Below are 21,788 nucleotides of genomic sequence, written 5' to 3' on the forward strand. Positions count from 1 at the left end.
CCAACGACGACATTTTGTCTGGTTTGATCCAGTGGTTTGATCCTGAGCAGGGTTGAAGTGTTGGAAGTTACACTCCCACGCTGAGCAGGAGTTTGGAGAGCACCAGCCGGTGAGACTTGGAGGCCTCAGCTCAACACAGGAACCTGCAGCTGAGATTCCCAGACTCTCCCTGTGGTTTCCCAGCAGCTTATGTGATCACATCGAGAGTCAAAGTTTTTTGTTTTTGTTTTTTTTTTTTTTCCCTGATAGAAATTGTTTCTTAATCAGAATATGGGAAGGGTGGGCTGTAAACTGATATTGATACATATTTAAAGCCAGTGGAATCAGAATGAATTCTAGACTTTTTACAGTACAGACAGCCTGGACTTTGAATGAACTGAAGCTCTTCTTGGAATGCAGTGGAAAAATCTCCCTCAGTCCATTCTGCATTCATTGCTATTTGCCTAAGCTCTGCCTTTTCACCTGACATAGCATTCTTTCCACATTGTGTCATTCCTTTGTCTAGGGGACAGGAACATGTCTTATGTTTTAAAGTTGATTATTCAATTCAAATTCTCTTCTGCTCATCCCTGGTGACTCTCCTGGAGCAGTCCACCTGGTATCTTTGAGAAGCGGTTGGAGCCCATCTTCCCTGTCCTCTAGCACTCTGTTTGTAGCACTCTCCAAAACACTGGCTAGCCACTTCATTCATCCTAGAGCATCATGGCTGGGAGATTTCATGATCATTCAAAAATAGTTATGAAAAGAATATAAGAGGGAAGTACAGGTCTTCTGTTAATGGAAGAGACCGTTCAATCCTGGTATCTTATCAAATAATATCCAGAGAGTACTTTTAATTCTGCCTCCAAGCCTAGTCAAATGCATTGGCTAATTATCCAGTATCTGCCTCTACTGATTGATGCTTTTCCTGGTGCCTTTCTCCCTTACTTATTCCTTCGTCTGACTTGAATCAGCAGCTTTCCTCTTAATTATTGCCTCCATCAATGAGGCCATGAGCTGCAGTGTTCTGAGGGTTTTTTGGGTCCCTGGCTCCTTACAAACTGACTTATCCTGGGGCCAGCGCATAGCTCACTTGGTTAATCCTCCACCTGTGGCGCTGGCAACCCATATGGGTGCTGGGTTCTTGTCCTGGTTGCTCCTCTTCCAGTCCAGCTCTCTGCTGTGGCCTGGGAAGGCAGTGGAGGATGGCCCAGGTGCTTGGGCCCTGCACCCTCATGGGGGACCAGGAGGAAGCACCTGGCTCCTGGCTTCGGATCAGCGCAGCGCCGGCCGTAGTGGCCATTTTGGGAATGAACCAACGGAAGGAAGACCTTTCTGTCTCTCTCTCTCACTGTCTATAACTCTACCTGTCAAATAAAAAAAAAACCTGACTTATCCTCCCAGCAGACCTGTAGAATGACTGTTACCAACCCCATCTTCCAGATGAACAAAATAAGGCTTCAGTGCCTTGCTCAGAGCCAACCTTTAAATCCAGGTCTGCTGGTACCTGCCCCGTCTCTCCACTATTCTACATTGTCCTTATCAAAAACAAAGAAAATAATAAGGAAAAAAATTATACATTTTTGCTGCTTCTTGGACATTCCTGTTCATGTTTGTCCAGGCAAAAGTTGAAAGTGTTGGCAAAGATACGATTTTGTCCCCTTTAAACATAAATCATCAGAATTTACATTCATCAGTTCAAAGTGGGAAGTAACCAAATTTTCTTCACTTCCCAAGGGACAAAGAAAGATTTGGAATGAAGTCTGCATTTAATTTTTTCTAACTGAATTGAGATTTGATGCCAACCATCCTTGTGGCTTCTGTCTCTTTCTGTGGCATGGTTGAAGGCACTGCCAGAGATCGACATGGTAATGTGCAGATGGCTGAGTGTCAAGAAAATTCCATACTGTCCACCTTAGAGCTATAATTGCCTCTCTAAAGGTTACTAATATTATAATGTAGAATTTTAAAAGCTGGTTTCTGCTGCAGGCAATTTTTTTTAATACCTGGTCCTCAAGAAAGAATTAAAAGACTCACATAAATATTATCAATTTAGGCATTAAGCAGGCAATAAGAAACTGTTTTTGCTTTATCTTAGTAAATAAGTAATTCCTTCATACTCAACTCAATAGAGAAAAATCAAATCAGCCCAGCTATATTGCCTCAAGTATAGTTAAGTTCATCATTTTTGCTGAGGTTATACTAGTAATGCAATATACCATGGAAGAATCTAATATTCAGCCCAGGGTGAAGATTGGGTATGCCAGAGGATTAGTGTCAGGGTGCTTTATAGAAGTGAAACTTGATGGACAGGCTGGAGACAGATCTACAGAATCTCATTAAAGTGCTGAATTGTTCATTACAGAACGTCCTCACTGTAATAAAGTGCTCATTGACTTTGACAAATCTCCATCCCATGTCTTAAAGAAGAACAGTGAAGCAAGGGGTGTTGGGGAAGAGAAGGGAAATTGGCACAGAGTAGGACAGGTAATAGAAAAGCAGATGAAGGGGCTGTGCTATGTGATTAATATGTGTAGCCGGTAACTTATTTGAGAGCACCGTAAACACACATATGTTTTCACAGATGGTTCTTCTTCTATATTCTAAAAGTGTACTTTGGGACAACCTCATTTTTGCTGAAAGGTCTGGCTTTTGTTATTCACCAGACTTCACATCGTCTGACTGTGAAGAGCTGTCATAGAACCTTCAGTTTATCCTGCTGTCCGTTACCTAGGCCCTTTGCTTCATAAAGTGTGCTACAGACAGCAATAATCATTGTGTGGATTCATGAATCTGTGAAATCCTCCAAGATTGAGTCTCATATCTGCTCTTTTGTTTTCCTTCTGACCTTTCTGAACTTTAAGTCTCTTTCTTCACAGAGGACTTCTAGGTCCTCCTAGACAATTTCTTCCACCCTTCCACAGCCTGAAATTCCTTGATCTGTTGTTTAATGTCACTCTACACTCAGAGGTAGAGAGATTTGTATTGCATTCACACCTTACCTGCCTGTGGACATAAAAGTCTTCTAAAAATGTTGTTTTCTAATTCAGATCAATGCAGCTCAACCATTTGATTTCTTAGGTTCCATATGAACGACACAAAATTGTTACTGGGTTGAAATAAAGAGGAGGCTGAAAATAAGCAAATTAGGTGAGGAAGAAATAGGATGCATGAGGTTACTCACATTTATAACCTGGCAAGTCTCCACCAGCTTTGTGTTTCTTTCTGGTTTTATCACTATAAGACCCTGGTAAATGTATAATAGAGTCAACATACAGTTTCAGACTGTTGAGCCAAGGTCCTACCATAAGGAACTAGGGGGTTGGAGAAATGGGGAGTTGTTGGTTACAGGGTACAGAACTTTCAATTATAAATTCTCAGGATCTGATGTACAGCATGGATGACAACAGCTGTGTTGATTAGTCTGACAGTGCTTAATCATTACACAGTGGATACATGTAACAAACCATCAGTTTATACCTGGAATATATAAATCCTTATTTGTCGTGTAATCGGTAAAACATGGCAACTTTTCAGAACAACAAACAGAACAAAATAATGGAGTAATTCCATAGCACTCCCACACATTGGACCTATTCTCATCTTTTGAAGCTCTGGCTAATCCCAGTTCTCTTCTCAGGAACGTACATTTCCTACTTCTTTTTTTTTTTTAACTTTTATTTAATGAATATAAATTTCCAAAGTACAGCTTATGGATTACAATGGCTTCCCCCTCCCATAACTTCCCTCCCACCCGCAACCCTCCCCTCTCCCACTCCCTCTCCTCTTCAATCACATCAAGATTCATTTTCAATTCTCTTTGTATACAGAAGATCAATTTAGTATATATTAAGTAAAGATTTCAACAGTTTGCACCCACATAGAAACACAAAGTGAAACATACTGTTTGAGTACTAGTTATAGCATTAAGTCACATTTCCTGCTTCTTTTATCTTAAATTTTCCTCTGAGAAGGAGATGACTGTGTTCTATGGGAGTATGGTGTGAAGAAAGAGCCTGAGTATAACATAAATTCTTGTATGTTCTTGCATGGGGGAAGGCATGACTTTTCATCTATCAGTATGTATTCAGCACTTACTAAATATAACAACCATGCTGCAGTGTAAGGCACAGGACAGGTTTGTTAACTACATTTTCCTCTCACAGGTCTCACCCTGAGTGGGAGGGATTCTTATGACCTTATAACATTATTCCAGTTATCTGAATTATTACTTTATCTCCGAAGTATCAGAAACAAAAGGATATTTTAAAATGGATAGAAGAGGGTAGAAGTTTTGCACAGTGGTTAAGATGCCATTTGGGACACCTATATCCTATATTAGAGTGCCTAGTGGGAATCCTGACTCCTCCACTTCCAGTCCAGCTTCCTGCTGATATGCACCCTGGAAGCATCAGATGATAACTCAAATACTTGGGTCCCTGACACCCAAATCGGAGGCCCAGATTGAGTGGTGGGCTCCTGGCTTCGACCTGGCCCAGCCCCGAATGTTGTGAGCATTTGGGGAGTGAACCAGCAGATGGAAAATCTCTGTCTGTCTGTGTCTGTCTCTGTTGGTCTCTCCCTTCTCTTTGCCTTTCAGATAAAATAAACAAGTAGGATAAAGATAGTTTATGGAAATAAAAATGAGTAATTTTTGAGTACCTATTTTATGCTAGGTATAGAGTTGGAAACTAGATTCTGGGGCAAAAAGCTTTACCTAAATGTTCAATTATTAGGCTAGAGAGATTTATCTCACCTTTGTATTTGAATACAAAGACATTTTACTTTCCTTTAGTTATCAATTTATTAACTGTTTCCTACTTTTAGTCAGGAAGACTTACTATTTTATAAGACCAGTACTTTTCTTCCTTTGTTAACCTTTGAATTGTATCAATACTTTTCTTTCTTTGTTAACCTTGACGTAGATGGCACCTCCTCCCTGTATTTTGAGCCTCACTTTGCCTGGACTTAAGTAGATACTAAGGGTAACAATTCAGTGGTCACAGAAATGACAATGAACAAGGTCAGGCTTTTGCAGAGAGGGGAGTCTCCTTTTTCCTGGTTAAGTCCCATTTCACTTTGGCAAAGAGAGACCATGACACCTGGTTTGGGTCTGGGGAGTAATCCTGTTTACATTTGTTTTTGATTTTACATTCTTAGAGGAAGAAGCTGTGGCCTGAAGTGTTTGTATGTTCCCTTCCATGTTGTTTTCTTGCACTCTATGAATAATAAATAAAAACAATAATGTAGAGTTTCCATATTAAAATATATTGAATGGATAATATGACATCCTACTATTCTTATAAAATGTGAATTTAGTCTAAGAAAATTGGTGTACAAAATTAGTTTGGCCTTTTAAAGACTGAATTTTCCCTGATATTTTTGTTGGAAATTTGCTTCAATAATCCATACTGTTAATAACACATTCACTTTATATCTATAAAGATAAAAGTCACATATTGTTTAGAGAAGACTACAATCTCAAATGTGATGGTGTTTTGAAAAACTCCTCCTGGGCTTTTATTTATGCCAAAGAATCACCCACATTAAGCTTTGATTTAATCACTTTTTTTTTTTTTTTCTCAAAAGGGGTCCCAGAAGGTGAAGTGAAACAAAAACCTACTGTCTCTGTGTAGTGGGAAAGAAGGGGACATTAGTGATGTACTGAGCTTTCATCTTTTATCGTTAGATGACAGATTGACCTAACTGAACCACTGGCCAGGCCGAGACAAGGACTTCGGACAGTACTGTATGTCAAGCAATGCTGTCATAATACTTCTGATTTGAATACCACATCACAGATTCAAGAATACTTCTGCCTTTATCATGGCTCTGCTTTCCAGTAGTACAATAAGGGAAACTGAGGTTAAAAATAACCTAGAAGTCAGAAGTCTTTCATTTCTTGAGCTCTATTTTAGCCTGTGACTTCTAAATTCATAATAGAAGAAGCTCACCAAATTCAAAAGTGAGTCACAGAAGCACATCGGATTAAGTCTGTGGCTTTAGAAGAAATTAAGAGTGGCTTGACCATTCCAGTTCCCTGGTGTAGTGCCCACAGATTGGGAGGATAATGGCCATTCTGCTTGCTTCTATGTCTGTGTCATGTTGCTAATTGTACCTCTCTATTTCATGGCGTGGGCTTCATTCATTCTTTCATTCATTCCAAACAGTTATTCAGTATCTAGTCTGCCCAACCATGTCCTCTTGAGTACCACTGTTGCCTGCTACAGGGTGGATGCTGGGCATCCAGTAATGGAGAGGACCAACAGGGTCTTGCTTTCATGGACCTTGCAGGGTCTGTTGTAGAGCCTTCTGCTTGCTACTCGGTCCCATCACATGCTGATTCTGGGCATGCCAGAATGATCCGGATACAATACAAAATAAAATGTTTCTGTTGGACGTTTCCATACCACCCAGGGTAGCTTTGTCTTTTCTTCATTGTATGCAGCTCTAAACAGCTTTCTAAACAGCTATTTAATTTTTGAAGTAGCAGAAATAAAAAAGGATATATGTTTTAAAAAATCTTTCAATGCTATTTATTTGAAAGACAAAGATAAAAAATATCTCATCTGCTGGTTCATTCCACAGATGCCTGCAATAGCCAGGGGTAGGTCAGGTCTGAAACCTGGGAGCCGTGAACTCAGTCTGGGTCTCCTGCACGAGCAGCAAGGTCTGAACTGCGTGAGACATCGCCTTCTGCCTCCAAGGTGTATATTAGCCAGAAACTGGAATTGGGAGCAGAGCTAGGACTTGAACCCAGTTACTCTGATATGGGATGAAGACATCTCAAATGTTGTCTTAACCACTGCACAAAATGGCCACCCCAAAAAAGAATATTTAAAAATGGATAAAGGAAGTTTGTAGTAGTAAAACTGTATATTTCTTCAGGACCTATTATGTGCTATGCATAGTGTTGAAAGCTAGCTTTCGTATAAAATCCAGAAAGCTGGGTTAACTGTACAGTCCAAGCCTCCAAGAAATCAAACTGGGGGTGATTATTGAATTAAAAATTGTAATGGGGCACCAGCATCATGGTGCAGTGAGCTAATACACTGCCTACATCAGCAGCTTATATCAGAATGCCAGTTCAAGTCCCTGCCACTCTGCTTCTGATCAGCTTCCAGCTAACAGCCTGGGAAAGCAGCAGAAAGGGACCAAGTACTTGGACTCTTGCCACTCACATGGGAGACCCAGATAGAGTCCCAGGCTGCTGGCTTCAGCTTGGCCCACCCATGGCTGTTGCAGCCCTTTGGGGAGCAAACCAGCAGATCGATGATTTCTTGGCCACTCTGCCATTCAAATAAATCAAATCTTAAAAAGAATATGACTAGTGTCTATTTAAAAAATTTTTTTTAATTTATTTTAGAAGTTGAGTTATAGACAGTGAGAAGGAGAGACGGAGAGAAAGATCTTCCATCCATTGGTTCACTCCCCAAAGGGCTGCGATGGCTAGTGCTGGGCCGATCTGTAGCCAGGAGCCAGGAGTTTCTTCCAGGTCTCCCACGTGGGTGCAGGGCCCAGGCTCTTGTGCCATCCTCTGCTGCTTTCCCAGGCCATAGCAAAGAGCTGGATCAGAAGAGGAGCAGCCAGGATTAGAAACAGCGCCCACATGAGATGCCAGTGCCACAGGCAGAGGATTAATGTACTGTGCCACAGCACCAGCCCCTAGTGTTCACAGTTTTAACACTTGGATTTGGGTACCTAGGAAAGGAATCAAATACTGTAGCCTATGAACTTGTATCCCCAAACAAAATTGCACTCCCCCATGGTGTTCTCGCCCTTCTTTACTTTTATTTTGTGTATGTGAGTGCATTGTTACTTGGGTTTTTTTTCCCAGATAGGCACTTTTTGGGCATCTTACTCATATCTCCTATTCCCCTAAACTTATCACTTCTTAAACTAATCAGATTTGAACACTTCCCAGTTTTCTTCCTAAAACTTTTTACTGTTCCTTTCAGCCTTTTCTATAAATGTAATGAAGATGTCTCCGTTTCCTTCTTAGAGCTGTTAGTGAAGAGACCAGGCAGAGGCAGCACCACTTCCCTGCTGTGCAGAGGGGATGTTTTACCCTCTCAGGTTGCTGAGCCAGACACTGAGAAGTGCTGCTATTTCTGGGGTTGGTGCTAAAAGCTGCCAGCATGTGTATTTAGTCATTCTTCCCGGTCTGCATGCAGCTAATTCCTCTGTGAGGATTCATCCCTGAGTAGCAGGACTAGTGGCTTTGCTGATGTTTGTCTGGGCTTGATGCCTTTGTGAGATGCGTGACACATTCAATTCAGAGGGACTTGGTTCCAGGTACCCCTCAGTGCCAGAGCTGTGTGTTGTCAAGTAGCTGTGAGGGGCCATGATTATCAGAAATTGCAGGAGACCCAACTTGTATTCATGTGCTGCTGTTCCCATGAGTTAATAGTTTCTTTTTCTTTCTCTCTCTCTCTCTCCTCTTTTTTTAAAGAATGAGCACAGCAGAACAACAAGGTGATTTATGAGATATGACATATTTATGTTCTCTGCTTCTAATTTTCATTGTGATTCATGTTGTTTCCACACTGATATTTTTGTCATTGCTGCTATGAGAAGGAAAAAGATGACTGGAGAATATTACTTATGCATTGGTGGCCTGCAGTAATATTGCTGCTACCTGGGTTATCAGGGATTTAAAAATAAAACCAACTCTAAGCTGTGTATGAGGTAGAAACCCTGAGGCTAGGCACAGAAGTCCATCAATAATAACAACAGTAATAATTCTTTACAAGCCTAGAGAGCTTCGTATTTTAAAGCGTTTTTACACACGTAATTTCATTTGAGTCTCTCATCAGCCTTGTTAAGGGTGATGAGGCAAGCACCATCCAAATTTTAACTCATGGGAATACTGAAGCTCATAGAGGTTTGTTCCATGATTGACTCATTTCACAGTGTAGGTGTCAGTGGAGATCTCATTGTGTTCCTTTGGAATACAGCAAATCCTTTGGAAAGCAATCTCAAAGTACTTTGCCCATGTCATACACCAGAGGTATTTTTTTAAACTTTTACTTAGTAAATATAATTTTCCAAAGTACAGCTTATGGATTACAATGGCTTCCCCCCCATAACTTCCCTCCCACCCGCACCCCTCCCATCTCCCTCTCCCTCTCCCATTCCATTCACATCAAGATTCATTTTCAATTATCTTTATATACAGAAGATCGATTTAGTATATATTAAGTAGAGATTTCATCAGTTTGCACCCACACAGAACATAAAGTGTAAAATACTGTTTGAGTATTAGTTATAACATTAATTCACATTGAACAACACATTAAGGACAGAGATCCCACATGAGGAGTAAGTACACAGTGACTCCCGTTGTTGACTTAACAAATTGACACTCTTGTTTATGGCATCAGTAATCTCCCTAGGCTCTAGTCATGAGTTGCCAAGGCTAAAGAAGCCTCTTGAGTTCACTGACTTTGATCTTATTTAGACAAGGTTATAGTCAAAGTGGAAGTTCTTTCCTTCCTTCAGAGAAAGGTACCTCCTTCTTTGATGGCCCCGTTCTTTCCACTGGGATCTCACTTGCAGAGATCTTTCATTTAGGTTTTTTTTTGTTTTGTTTTTGCCAGAGTGTCTTGGCTTTCCATGCCTACAATACTCTCATGGGCTCTTGAGCCAGATCCGAATGCCTTAAGGGCTGATTCTGAGGCCAGAGTGCTATTTAGGACATCTGCCCTACTATGAGTCTGCTGTGTATCCTGCTTCCCATGTTGGATCATTCTCTCCCTTTTTGATTCTATCAGTTAGTATTCGCAGACACTAGTCTTGTTTGTGTGATCCCTTTGACTCTTAGACCTATCGGTGTGATCAATTGTGACCTGAAATTGATCACTTGGACTAGTGAGATGGCATTGGTACATGCAACCTTGATGGGATTGTATTGGAATCCCCTGGCACATTTCTAACTCCACCATTTGATTTTTATATATTATTCTATGATAAGTGAGCCAGAAGTAGGTATCTCTTTGGGTTTTTTTTTTTAAGATTTTATTTAATTATTTGAGAGGTAGAGTTACAGACAGAGAGACGGAGACAGGTCTTGCATCTGCTGGTTCACTCCCCAAATGGCTGCAATGGCAGGAACTGGTCTGATCCATAGCCAGGAGCTTCTTTTGGGTCTCCCACAGGGGTACAGGAGCCCAAACACTTGGGCCATCTTCTACTGCATTCCTAGGCCATAGCAGAGAGCTGGATTGGAAGAGGAGTAGCCTGGACTCCAACCAGCACCTAAATGGGATGCTGGCGCTGCAGGCAGAGACTTAGCCTGCTATGCCACAGTGCTGGCCCCAGAAGTAGGTATTTCTTAATAAATTACCAGTTTTCATTTTCACCTGTTGTGCTACTTTGTGGGAAGCTACAAAATGACTCCAATAAAAGTAATACAAGAAGTGTTGCTGAGGCTCTTTTGGTCACAGCCCGGAAGATTGAGTCTCTAGATGGACTGATGAGAAAGGCTGGAGACAGGATTCTGAAAGAGGGAGGGAACCACCTTTTGTTCTTTCAGAGTATAAGGGGGTGAAGAATGAAGCAGGAAACTAGGGTTGGCAAGGGTGCATTGCTTTAAAATCAAGAGATTGAAGTCAGTGTAAAAGAGAACATGGAGCGCTGTTATTTCTGCTATAGTGATACAGACTGTGTAGAAAGTCTGCAGGCTGGGGTCCCCATCTGGGATGAGAGATTGGATGGAACAAATGAAAATGATTAATCATTACATCTTCCTTTGATTCCTAATATGTTGAAAATTTAGAAATATATGCAGAAGACAGTATGACAGATTCAGCAAATTGATAGTTGGGCAGTAGCTTAGAAATAGACTTTAAGAGAAAGGGAGAAATATTAATTTATTGACATTAACAAATGTTAGTCTCTTTCCAATACAGATGAACCTATGAGCCTGTATCCTGCAATATCAGGCCAGTTGAGAGTTCATAGTGTGAATGGCAGTTGGCCATGTAGACCAGAGAGAGTTCTTGTCCCTGGCTTTCTAAAAGAAAGGATCTAAACTTATTTTTGAGTGGCAGTCATTTGGTTTAGCAGTTAATATGCTGGTTCAAAGTGTGTGTGTCCTACATCAAAGTACTTGTGTTCTAAGCCTAACTCCAGGGCCTGAGTCCAGCTTCCTGCTAATGCCGACTCTGGGAAGCAGTGGTGATGGCTCAAGTAATTGGGTTTCTGTCACCCACGTGGGAGACCTGGATTTCATTCCTGGTTCCTGAATTTTGCCCTGGCCATGCCCTCTGTGTTTCTGGCATTTGTGGAGTGAGCCAGCAGATGGAATCTCTCTGCTTCTCTATCCCTCCCTCTCTCTCACTCTGCTTTTCAAATAAATAAATCTTTTTTAAAACTTTTTTGGGAAAAATTGAGTTTAAAGATAAGGTTTTTAATGGAGAGAAAATATAAAACTTGTGTGGATGTCACATCATTTGGTGTATGGTTATACATACAGCTTCACTGATTCATAGCATGTAAATAACAATCTATTGTTTCCCATTATTATGGAGAAAATGGAAATGACATCTTTTCCAGTATTATGGAAAATTATTACGGTTAAAATATGGAGAAGGTGGCAATAGGACTTTTGGAGTACTAGTAATGCTTTGTGATGTTAGTTATAAGTGTGATAAGAGGACAAAATACTCATGTCTCTATACATTGATGTGCAACTCTTGGTGTGTATACTGTATTCAAATGACTTTGAAAAGGATTTTTTGGTGCAGTGAGTTTTTAAATGCATGCATAGGTTTTTCATAATAAACATTTCCATGAACTTTTTGAATATCCTTATATTTCTTATGCTTCAAGAACAGAAGCTAAAAAGAGCCCTGCTCACTAGAGACTGAATGTACCTAACTTCTCTGTGTTGTTGATGAGAAGTGCCCACACACTACCTCCCTTGGCCAAACCAGGAAATCAGGTAATTAAAGGAGTGATGGATGGTGCGTTAAAGTTTAAACGTTTTAGGAGGACTTATCTTATTAACACTTTAAAACAAGTGAGCATAATATCATTAATTTTGATTAATTCATTTGCTCTTAATATAGCTTTTAATTTGTAATTCTATGTGAATTACAATGTAATTTGGCATTAATTATACTAAATTGACTATAAGTCAGCCAATCACAATGGGAAATTACTCACAGCTGAAAGTAAAACTAAACCTTTCCATCCAGAAAGGACAACACTTAGTTAAGGAGCAACTGTGCTTTCTATGTTGCTCTCTCTGGCTGTGAAAATGACATTGGTTCTGAGGACTGTAAATGATTCTTTTTTTTTTGCCCACTGCTGGGACTGTGTATTCCTTAGGGTGAAGCCCTATATAAACCCAGTAGAGAGTAAATAACAAAGTAAACAGAGGGATTGATTTGTCAGGTTTCCCCGGTCCCTTGAAGAATCTTCATGCCCTTCTCGTCTCATGTCAGACTTAGACAATGTATAGGGACTCTGTAATGCTGTGGAATGATTAATTCCATACTCTCTGAATTCTGGGGGTTAGAATAGGCACTTACCCAAATTGGCCCACTTTTCATTTTATGCTCTGTAAACCAGCCAGGAAATCTTGTTTAAAACCCTAAGTGCATATCCCAAAGCCAGTCTTGTTTGACCTATACATGAACTGCCTTGTGGGCAGAATGAAGTTGTGCCTTAAAAAGCCAGTACCACCCTGGGAGAACTGGCCCGCCAGGAGTTGAAGGGGTGTGCGTATCACTGGTAAAGCTCGCTGGAGGTGCCTGTGAGCAGGCCCTTGAGGGAGTATGGGAGAGTGATCCAGGATGGATTTGGAAAGTATGTGTGTTTCAACCCTTTGCAGGGTATCTCCATTTGAGAATTGTTGAAAAAACAAAGGGGCTGGTGCTGTGGCTTAGCAGGATTAGCTGCTGTCTGCAGTGCTGGCATCTCAAATGGTTGTAGGTTCGAGTCCTGGCTGCTCCACTTCTGATCCAGCTCCTTGCTAATGTGCCTGGGAAAGCACTGGAGCATGGCTAAATGCTTGGGCCCCTGCACCCACGTGGGAGACCCAGATGAAGTTCCTAGCTCCCGGCTTCAGCCTGGCCCAGCCCTGGCTGTTGCAGCCATTTTGGGGAATGAACCAGCAGATAGAAGATCTCTTTCTCTCTCTGTCTCTCCCTTTCTCTGACTTCAAATAAATAAATACATCTTTAAAAAAAAAAAAAACAACTTTGAGATATTATAGAAAGTCATAAGATGGATTTGAAAAACTTCTACTTGAAGATTCTACATTTGTTTGAACATTCTGGGTACATTCATGGTGAACAACTCAAATTTTGCCAAATAGTGCATGGACAACTTGAGGCTGTTTTAATTCTTTTTTTTACTTCGTTATTTATAACATTCCAACACATAATATAGTAAATAAAATGGCCTAAGTTTTATTTATGAGGGTACTTTGTAAAGTTTGTGGGAAATGGAATTAAAAAATAAGCTGCTTCTGATGCAGAAAGTTTTGAAACCCATGTCTTGATTTTTTGTAATAATCATTTCCCATGAATTTTTGGAGGCTCCTTGTAAAAATTTTGAGTGAAAACATTAAAAACTACTTTGGATCCTAAGCCTGCAGCTATCCTATTGTCTGTCTTACTAACAATAAAAATCCTGATAGACACCACCCTGAACAACTTAATCCTGCATGTTGAAATCCCAAAAGATCAAAACCCCCAAAGTCTGTTCACACTCACAAACATAGGTTGGATGTATATTAATCTTTGCAGCTGAAAGGCTTCACATTGTTTTTGCATTATTCATCCAAATCATAACATTCCCATGACTGACCAGTTGATCTAAAATCAGAGAAAAAAGTAGAAGTTAGAAGCTTATTTTTGCTTCTCTGAATGAATATTCCATTCATCACTAAGTATTTTAAGAACCTTAATGTCTGATTGTTAATAAAAGCAGCTATGTAAACCCAACTTTATAGTGTTTCAATTTTCTTCAGATCCCCTAGATGCCAAAATTGGCCTAGTGTGTCGTGGTTTTATTCCTTTTCTTCAGATGTTCCTTTTAGCATGAGCATCAGGTTGGTGGGTGCCAGTCCCCTCCCTACTGCTTGTGGTTCCCAGTGTAGCCTCAAATTCTCAACCCAAATCCACCCCTATTTGGTAGATACCTTCAGATGGATGAACACTTCTGTCTCTTAATGGCCTCACTGCTCTTTAAGAGCAGTAGGTTTGGGGCAGCAGAACTAATACCAAGATTAACAGAGAGCGCTGGTGTTGAGAGAAAACATTTACAGGGCATTCCTGCCCTCAATTTTATCGTCTCATCATTCAGAATGCCAGCAGAATAAACGGGCCTGCTAATCAAACAGCACGGAGAGGTTAGGTCATTGGAAGCCTTTTTAGTCATTTTGTGCTTTTCAAGAGTGAATTTGTTAGAATTATGCTGAATACCCACTTAAAGCCTCAGCTGATAACCCTACCTGTGTTTTATAACTCTGCACTGTCAGAACTCATAATAAGTCAAACATTCTTTCAGTGGTGCTCATAAGGGATGAAAAAAACCCCACAAATTTAAGAGTAATTTCAGATTGTAAATGAAAAGGAGAGGCACGACTGTTCATTTGCACCAATCATGCCTGCCTTTCATCTGCTCTGATTAGGCCTGGTGCGGTTTCATCAGACTCCTCCATCACCGAGCTGTCACTCCAGCCGTCTGTTGATTGAAAACAATCAAGGCTCTGATGGCACAATTATTCTGACCCTTTAACTAGAGGCTGCTGTGATAATGAAAGGTTGATTATGATAGTTTGTGCCTCTTTCAGTTTGCCAAGAAGGTTAATTTGGGCATCAGACGGATGTTTAATGGGCGCTTGCTGGCTACACTGAGGTAAATGAGAACGTGCAGTCTTGGATATTGCACGGATATAGTTTGGCTGTCAATCATTGTCATTTGGAGTTTGTGCCTCACACTCTGGAAATCACATTTTATTTTTTCCTTGGGATTTAATTTATTCTGTGCCCTGAGGAAGTTCTTTCACTCGGTGACCTTCACAGCAGCTTTCTCTGCCTTTTTTTTTTTCTTTTTTCAAATGGAGCTCAAAGGCACAACACATCTAGAAGAGCATTTTTCTTTCATTTTCACTTAAAAATGGAAACTTTAAAAATCCATCCTTATCACTGCCTTCCAATAGAGCAAATGTTTCCATTCTGATTGTGCACTGGGGAAGTCAGAACGACAGGGATACTTTTGGGCAGTTCGCTACTGCCGCAGCTCACACGGTGGTTCTGCACTGATTCTTACAGCAACCAGCAAACGAAGGGAAAATTCAAAGTGGGCCACACGTGTGGAACTGAAGGCTCCTTTCTCCTTGTGCTCCTCTCGCTGCGCTGTCTCATAACACTTTGTTGGACTCCTGCTTCCAAGCACAGCATCTTAGTCCTTTTCCCTTCTTCTTGCAAATCCTGGGGGAGGGGTTGAGGTAGAGAGACAGATATTTGTCTGTAGAAGTACTAAGGTTGTTAAAAGTTGCAGATTTCAATTTATATAAATCCAGCACCTAATCCTGTAGCTATGTGAAGTATAGGGTAAAAACGAGGTAGGCATCTAATAATGCTGGTGTTTACAATGTGTAACTCATGCTGTAATGAGCTTTGTACCTATATTATGCACACCTTTTAAAAAGAAAAATAGAAGAAAAAAAAGGAAACCTTTATTTCTGTCTCCAACTTATGCATAGTGATCTCATATGTAGAGGCATATGAGAGCTAGACTTATTGTTCTGCATTTTTGTGTTGTCCTCATCTTCCCCCCACCACACACACACTTCAGCATCAATTTCTATTTAGCCTTGGACATTTTTTTGACATGTCAATTGCAAAACTATCAAAGCTATAGATGTTAAAGTGATAGCATTATAATAATTATAATTTTACTTCTAGTGCTTTATTTTCACATTATTTACCTCTTGCTTTCAAAAAAAGCTATTTGTTTTTGAGAGCCATTATGTGATAATTCAGTTTCACCCCAAAGAGGCTCCAAAAATGAATTAAATCATTGAATCCAGTTACTGTTTTAATGTGGCTCTTATTTAAACAACAGTGCTGTTTAAAATGAATATTTAAAAGAAGAAATGAGAATTGGATTGGATTGTACATATCTATATAGTCTTTCCAGGTTCTTCACCACATTAGAGTACCAATGATTACTTTTGTTTAACTCTAGGGACAATATGGATAAAATAATCTTCAGGGATGCTTTCTAATATTCTGTCTTATTTTTAAGCAACAGGAAGTAATGTGTCAAGCAAACCATTGGTATTTAGAAAAAATAGTGTGTGGTTTATTTATTGTTTTTCATGTTATAAGCAGGGAGCAAACTTCATGTGTTTCATATATATAGTTTTAAAAGCATAATATTTACCACCTTACCCTCCCTCTCTCCCTCACTCCCTCTTCTTTCTTATTTTTCTTTTTAATTTTTACAATGACATACTTTCAGTTTTCTTTATAATCACAAGCTTAGCCCCTCCATGAAATACAGAATTCAACAAGTAGTAAGTAGAAAAACCACTGTTCCTCAAGAGCATAGACAAGGGCTGTTAGCAATAACCAAATGTCAGAATGTCAATTCCATTCATATACATTACAGTTTTTGAGTGAGGTTTAATTTTAATACCAACTTGTACCTATGTCAATGAGTGACTTTATTTTATAGAGTCACTATGTTTGCAAATGAATGGGAATTTCAGGCAAAGGCTGTTTCTTAAATGAAGTAGAATTTATTATTTCAGATTGGTTTGGGTTTAAGCCTGACTGAGTTCCAACCTTCTCCAAATCTGGGTACTCTTTCTGTATCTAACTTTGGAAAACTCCTCTCCAAAGTAAGGGCTTTGAGCCCTCTGCACTCGCCCGCCTCTATGCTCTCACACTGACTCCGCCCACTGAGATCCTGTCTCCTCAGAGGTGCTGGCAGTTCTGCTTGCAGGGCTGGGACTGGTCATCAGGCCTAGTTTCTCTTTCCTCTTGAATCCTTCACCTTCTAAGCTCTTCTTGCTCTTCCTCCTAACCATTGAAAGAACATCTCCTATTTGTGATTTCCTTCCACTGGACTCCTGTTTTCTCCTTCAGCAAACACAGATTGGCTATGGAGGATAAAACAGGGTCCTCCTCTCACCTGTCTTACAGACCAGCTTTTGAAACAGCTGCCACAGCTTACTCATCCCTTCAGTTGTAGTCACTCTCGAGATTTCTGGGACTGTCAAGCCACCAGCTCTCTCCCACAGGGGCCATCCCCCCACATATCTGTCTTCCTTGTAGGAACCTATAGATGGGGCTCTCCAGGCCACTTTCTGGACCCCATTCTGTCTGCTGGTCTGATTCTTACATGGTTGATTTCTGTTTTGAGACTCATTTGACATTGACTTGTTTGTTAAGGCCCCTTCCTACCTCAAAGTCTTTTATATGACCATCTGGGTATCATCCTAAATCTTCTCTGAAGTTTCTGGGTTAAAAAAAAAAGTTATGCCAGTTGTGGTGAAGAGGGTATCTTCTTGGGTACAGCTATTTCTTTGTGTATTGTGCTCAAAAGTGTAGCAAGGTGGAAAGAAAGAATTCCTTGTTTCCCAGTTACTTATACTATGATTAAGTGAAATTAGAGAACACAGTGTGGAGTATGCTCTTTAAACATCAGTAGACAGACTGAAATTCACGTGGCAAAGGTGGTCAATGGGTGGAATCACCTTTATGTGTACACTTTGCAAGTCATCAACAAGTAGGCCCTGCCTCCCTATCCGCAGCCCAACCAGCTGGCGTGACACCTGCTCCAGGCTCTATCCCTGTGAGAGTAGAGATTAGCCCCGACAATGCCTCGTCCTGTGCCTCAGCTAGCATGTTTCCCACTCCAAACTCCGTGTTCCATAGCTCTGAGTTATATTGAAAGTGACCTTCGAGGATTCTTTCTATTTGGAGACTGCCAACCTTAAACCCTTGAATCCAGCTTAGGTACTTCCTGAACATCTAAATTCTCATAATATCACTTGTTTGAGGGATTTAGTAAATCTGGGGCAGCTGTTTGAGCCAGTGAGACCCATTTATTCATAGTCTTAAAGGTTTAATTTCAGGTGGGAAACACACATGCCAGTGAACCTGCTATTGGCTCATTATTCTTGAATCAATTTATAAAGAATATTCAAAGACTAAATGCTCTCAGGATGCTCCAGGGCATGTTTACAAATTAAACAGTTTTTTAAAACCATAAAATTTATAAATGTGCCAGCAACATTTAAAACACCAGTGCAGTGACAACATAGGGAGATGGCTGTGGCATGTGCCTGAGATTCTGTCTGCAAAAGACGGGAATTTAGAAAATTGCAGGATTTTTTTTTTACCCCTAGTTACAAATTCCATGAGTATATTTTACAGTGATACATCAAGATACCTGGGATCAAGTGTAAGCATTGAGTTTTGTGGCAGTAATAGAGTTGGGAGTGAATGGCTTAAATAAGGAGGTATAAAAGTATGCTGATTAGAATCTTCCCACACCAAGTAAGTTTCTGCACAGAATGGACACTCAAAAATTTAAGAAATGGATGAATGAGAAAAACAGCAAGAAAAGATGTGTGATTAGGTCATTTTCCCAGGGGACAACACAGCCAGAAGAAAGGTAATCAACTGAGATAATCAATCATTATTTTGGGGTTCTCAAGACAGAGAACTGGTTTATACATAGTTCTCCCTTACCATTAAGTTAACTGAGTTGAGATTTGAGAGGACTCTTATGAATGTGAATTTAAGTGTTCTTAATGGAGGACCCAAGCCAGGTAAAGCGAGTGAGTATGTGCCAGGTGCTTTTCAGAAACAACTAGGTTTACGTGTATATCTCTTCATTCATTCATTAAATTATGCTCCTCAGACATTCATTTAACAAAGCCACATAATTTAAATTACTGGGTTAGAAATACTGGGTTCATTTGTATGAAAACAGACTCACAATGAACGCTAGTTTTTAATCTGTTGCATTTCCATGCTTTTATTATCACTTTGCATGTGAAGAACTGTGTTTAATACTGTATAGTACGTTTGTTATCAGCTACAGAAATGTCTCAAAATTTATGTCAGTATCGCACAATATTGTGTAATATAAGAATGGTCAGAATGTGGTGGCTTTCTCATAATTCAAAAAGATAAATGAATTGAGGAATAGTTTCATCTCTCAGTAGCATGTTACCATTATATTAATCCCATGTATTGTCTAAATGCCACAGTTTACCAAACACTTCCACATATGTTGTCTAATTTAACCCTCTGTAGAACCCTATGGTATAGATAATATCACCTTGTCTCCCTTGCAGGTAAGGGAACTGACTCTGTTTTTCCTAAAGGCATAAATATGTTAAATTGCAGAAAGAGATATTTTGACATCAAGGCCTGCCTGCTTATCATTAGGTCTTATTTATCTCCATGGGCATGTGCCAACTAGTAGCAGTAAAAAGTCTCAGGATTTTCCTGGCCATTTCAACTGGCTTCAGTCTGATAATATGCTGTGATAGCATGTGGTAGCTGAGAAAGAATGTGAAATGGCATGGCCCATGTAGTGTCACACTAGTCCCTATTGCCAATGGGATACAGAAGAACTTTCTTCTATTGGCCAAGTTTCTTTTATTTCATTTTCCAGTGTTATTCCAATCATATAAGTGTATCATCTCACAGATCAAAGGCAGAGTTCCTTCAACATATGCTGAGACATGTTATATTAATATACCGGCAGTAACATCCCATTGAGCGGTCTCATGCCATCAGTCCAGCATCATGGAATGCTCTGAAGCAATCCCAGCCATCACTGAATAGAGGGGCTCAGAGGCCATCGTCAGACCACTGAAAGACAATTATGGGATGTTATTTCTGTAATTGTTCATAGATTTTGCTCAAACATCAGGAGATCAATAACGGATTTCACTTTCCCTGCAGCATCATTGACATGGGTGATGCCAGTTGTCTTTTATTGTCCTGTAGGACATTCTTGCCATCTAAAACATTACCCTGCGTTCTTAGTATGTACATGGTTATGGCATATTTTAAAGCAGTCCAGAGGTAAAATTTATGTGAACAGTTTACTAAATACTAAGTAATGGCATTTATTTATAAGATCTCATTCTGGGATTCTAAATAAATAGTACCTTGAAGCAGTCACTTTACAAATGTGAAATGTGTGTTCTTGGGCCAAGATTATTTCATTTTTATAAGAGATGATATCTGTTGACTTGGATAATATATCAAATTGTTCCCAAGAAGAAAAAGACTATGAGGTAACCCTGTTTTGTCCTTGGGTGAGCCTGTGTGCCTGTGTACCTTCACATGTGCACACAAGTGTGTGTATTTCCATTGATTATAGAATCATAGAGGAAAAAAAAAAAACCACTTTTTTTTCCTAAAAAGACTTTTATGAAAACCATTCATGCTAGCCGGCGCCGTGACTCACTAGGCTAATCCTCCGCCTGCGGTGCCAGCACCCTGGGTTCTAGTCCCAGTTGGGGCGCCGGTTATGTCCCGGTTGCTCCTCTTCCAGTCCAGCTCTCTGCTGTGGCCCGGGAGTGCAGTGGAGGATGGCCCAAGTGCTTGGGCCCTACACCTTCATGGGAGACCAGGAGAAGCACCTGGCTCCTGGCTTTGGATTGGCACAGCGTGTCGGCCGTAGCAGCCATTTGGGGGTGAACCAACGGAAGGAAGGCCTTTCTCTTTCTTTCTCTCTCCCTCATTGTCTAACTCTGCCTGTCAAAAACAAAACAAAACAAAACAAAACAAAACAAAAAAACATTAAAAAAAAAACCATTCATGCTATAGAAACCTGTGGCTTGAATATTAGAAATACTGATTAATTTTGTTTGCCTCTCCCACTTAGAAGAATTTTGGAGGATGCTAATGTGAAATATTTTTGGTGACATATGTCCTTGAGGTAAAAGAGGCTATCACATAAATTCACTCATGTTAGATAGGAGAAACCAACCGCCTGGTCCATCTTTTTGTTACTGACTTTTTAAAGATAAGCTCAAGTTGACAGCCACTTCCTAAGTAGGAAGAATTTCACAGGATGCTAACTTCACCTCTGTTCCTATATTTTGTCTTCATCTTGATAAGACAACTTAACTTTTTAAAGCTCCTCTTGTGTTATAATGCGGAGCCAAAAGACAACACAGGTCACTCTTTGCCTGCCTCTTAAATAGCTACAGCTTAAATGTGATCTGTCTCAGTGGGGTGTTTGTGGTGGTTCCTAAAGCCATAGCTGCCTATCCCCATCTGTGGGAAGAGGCACCTTCAGTTTTAGGGGCTTTTGCTTTTGGAGCTCTGTAGTATGTACTGAAAAGAATTTATTTATTTATTTGAAAGGCAGAGGTACAGAGAGGATGAGGCAGAGACACAGAGAGAGAGAGAGAGTCCTTCTATCCACGTTTCACTCCCCAAATGGCCTCAATGGCCAAGACTGGGCCAGGCTAAAGTCAGGAACCAGGAGCTTCATCCAGGTCTCCCATGAGGGAACAGGGGCCCATGTACTTGGGCCATCGTTTGCTGCTTTCCCAGGTGCATTAGCAGGGAGCTGGATCAGAAGAGGAGCAGATTTCGGCTTAGCAGGAGGTGGCTTAATCTGCTGTGACACAGCGCCAGCCCTTATAAAAATATAAATTATTTTTTTGAAAAAATATAAATATAATTATCAGAGCACAGATTTTATGCTAATGTTAAAGAAAGAGCATTTATCAGTATCCCAACTTAATAAAATTTAAATAAAGAATGAAAGAATATGTGTTGTTATTGTATCTGCTAAATAAAATG

The 21,788-nt window shown here is 40.2% G+C and overlaps 1 protein-coding gene across 1 annotated transcript in view; it reads left to right on the plus strand.

Moving 5' to 3' along the window:
* The window catches only part of KLHL32 (kelch like family member 32), a 243,599-nt gene that overhangs the window by 180,969 nt on the left and 40,842 nt on the right, over positions 1 to 21,788 (plus strand). The gene's annotated exons all lie outside the window — the stretch shown is intronic.

The sequence above is a fragment of the Lepus europaeus genome, chromosome 3 (assembly GCF_033115175.1).
Source record: "Lepus europaeus isolate LE1 chromosome 3, mLepTim1.pri, whole genome shotgun sequence".
Lineage (NCBI taxonomy): Eukaryota > Metazoa > Chordata > Mammalia > Lagomorpha > Leporidae > Lepus > Lepus europaeus.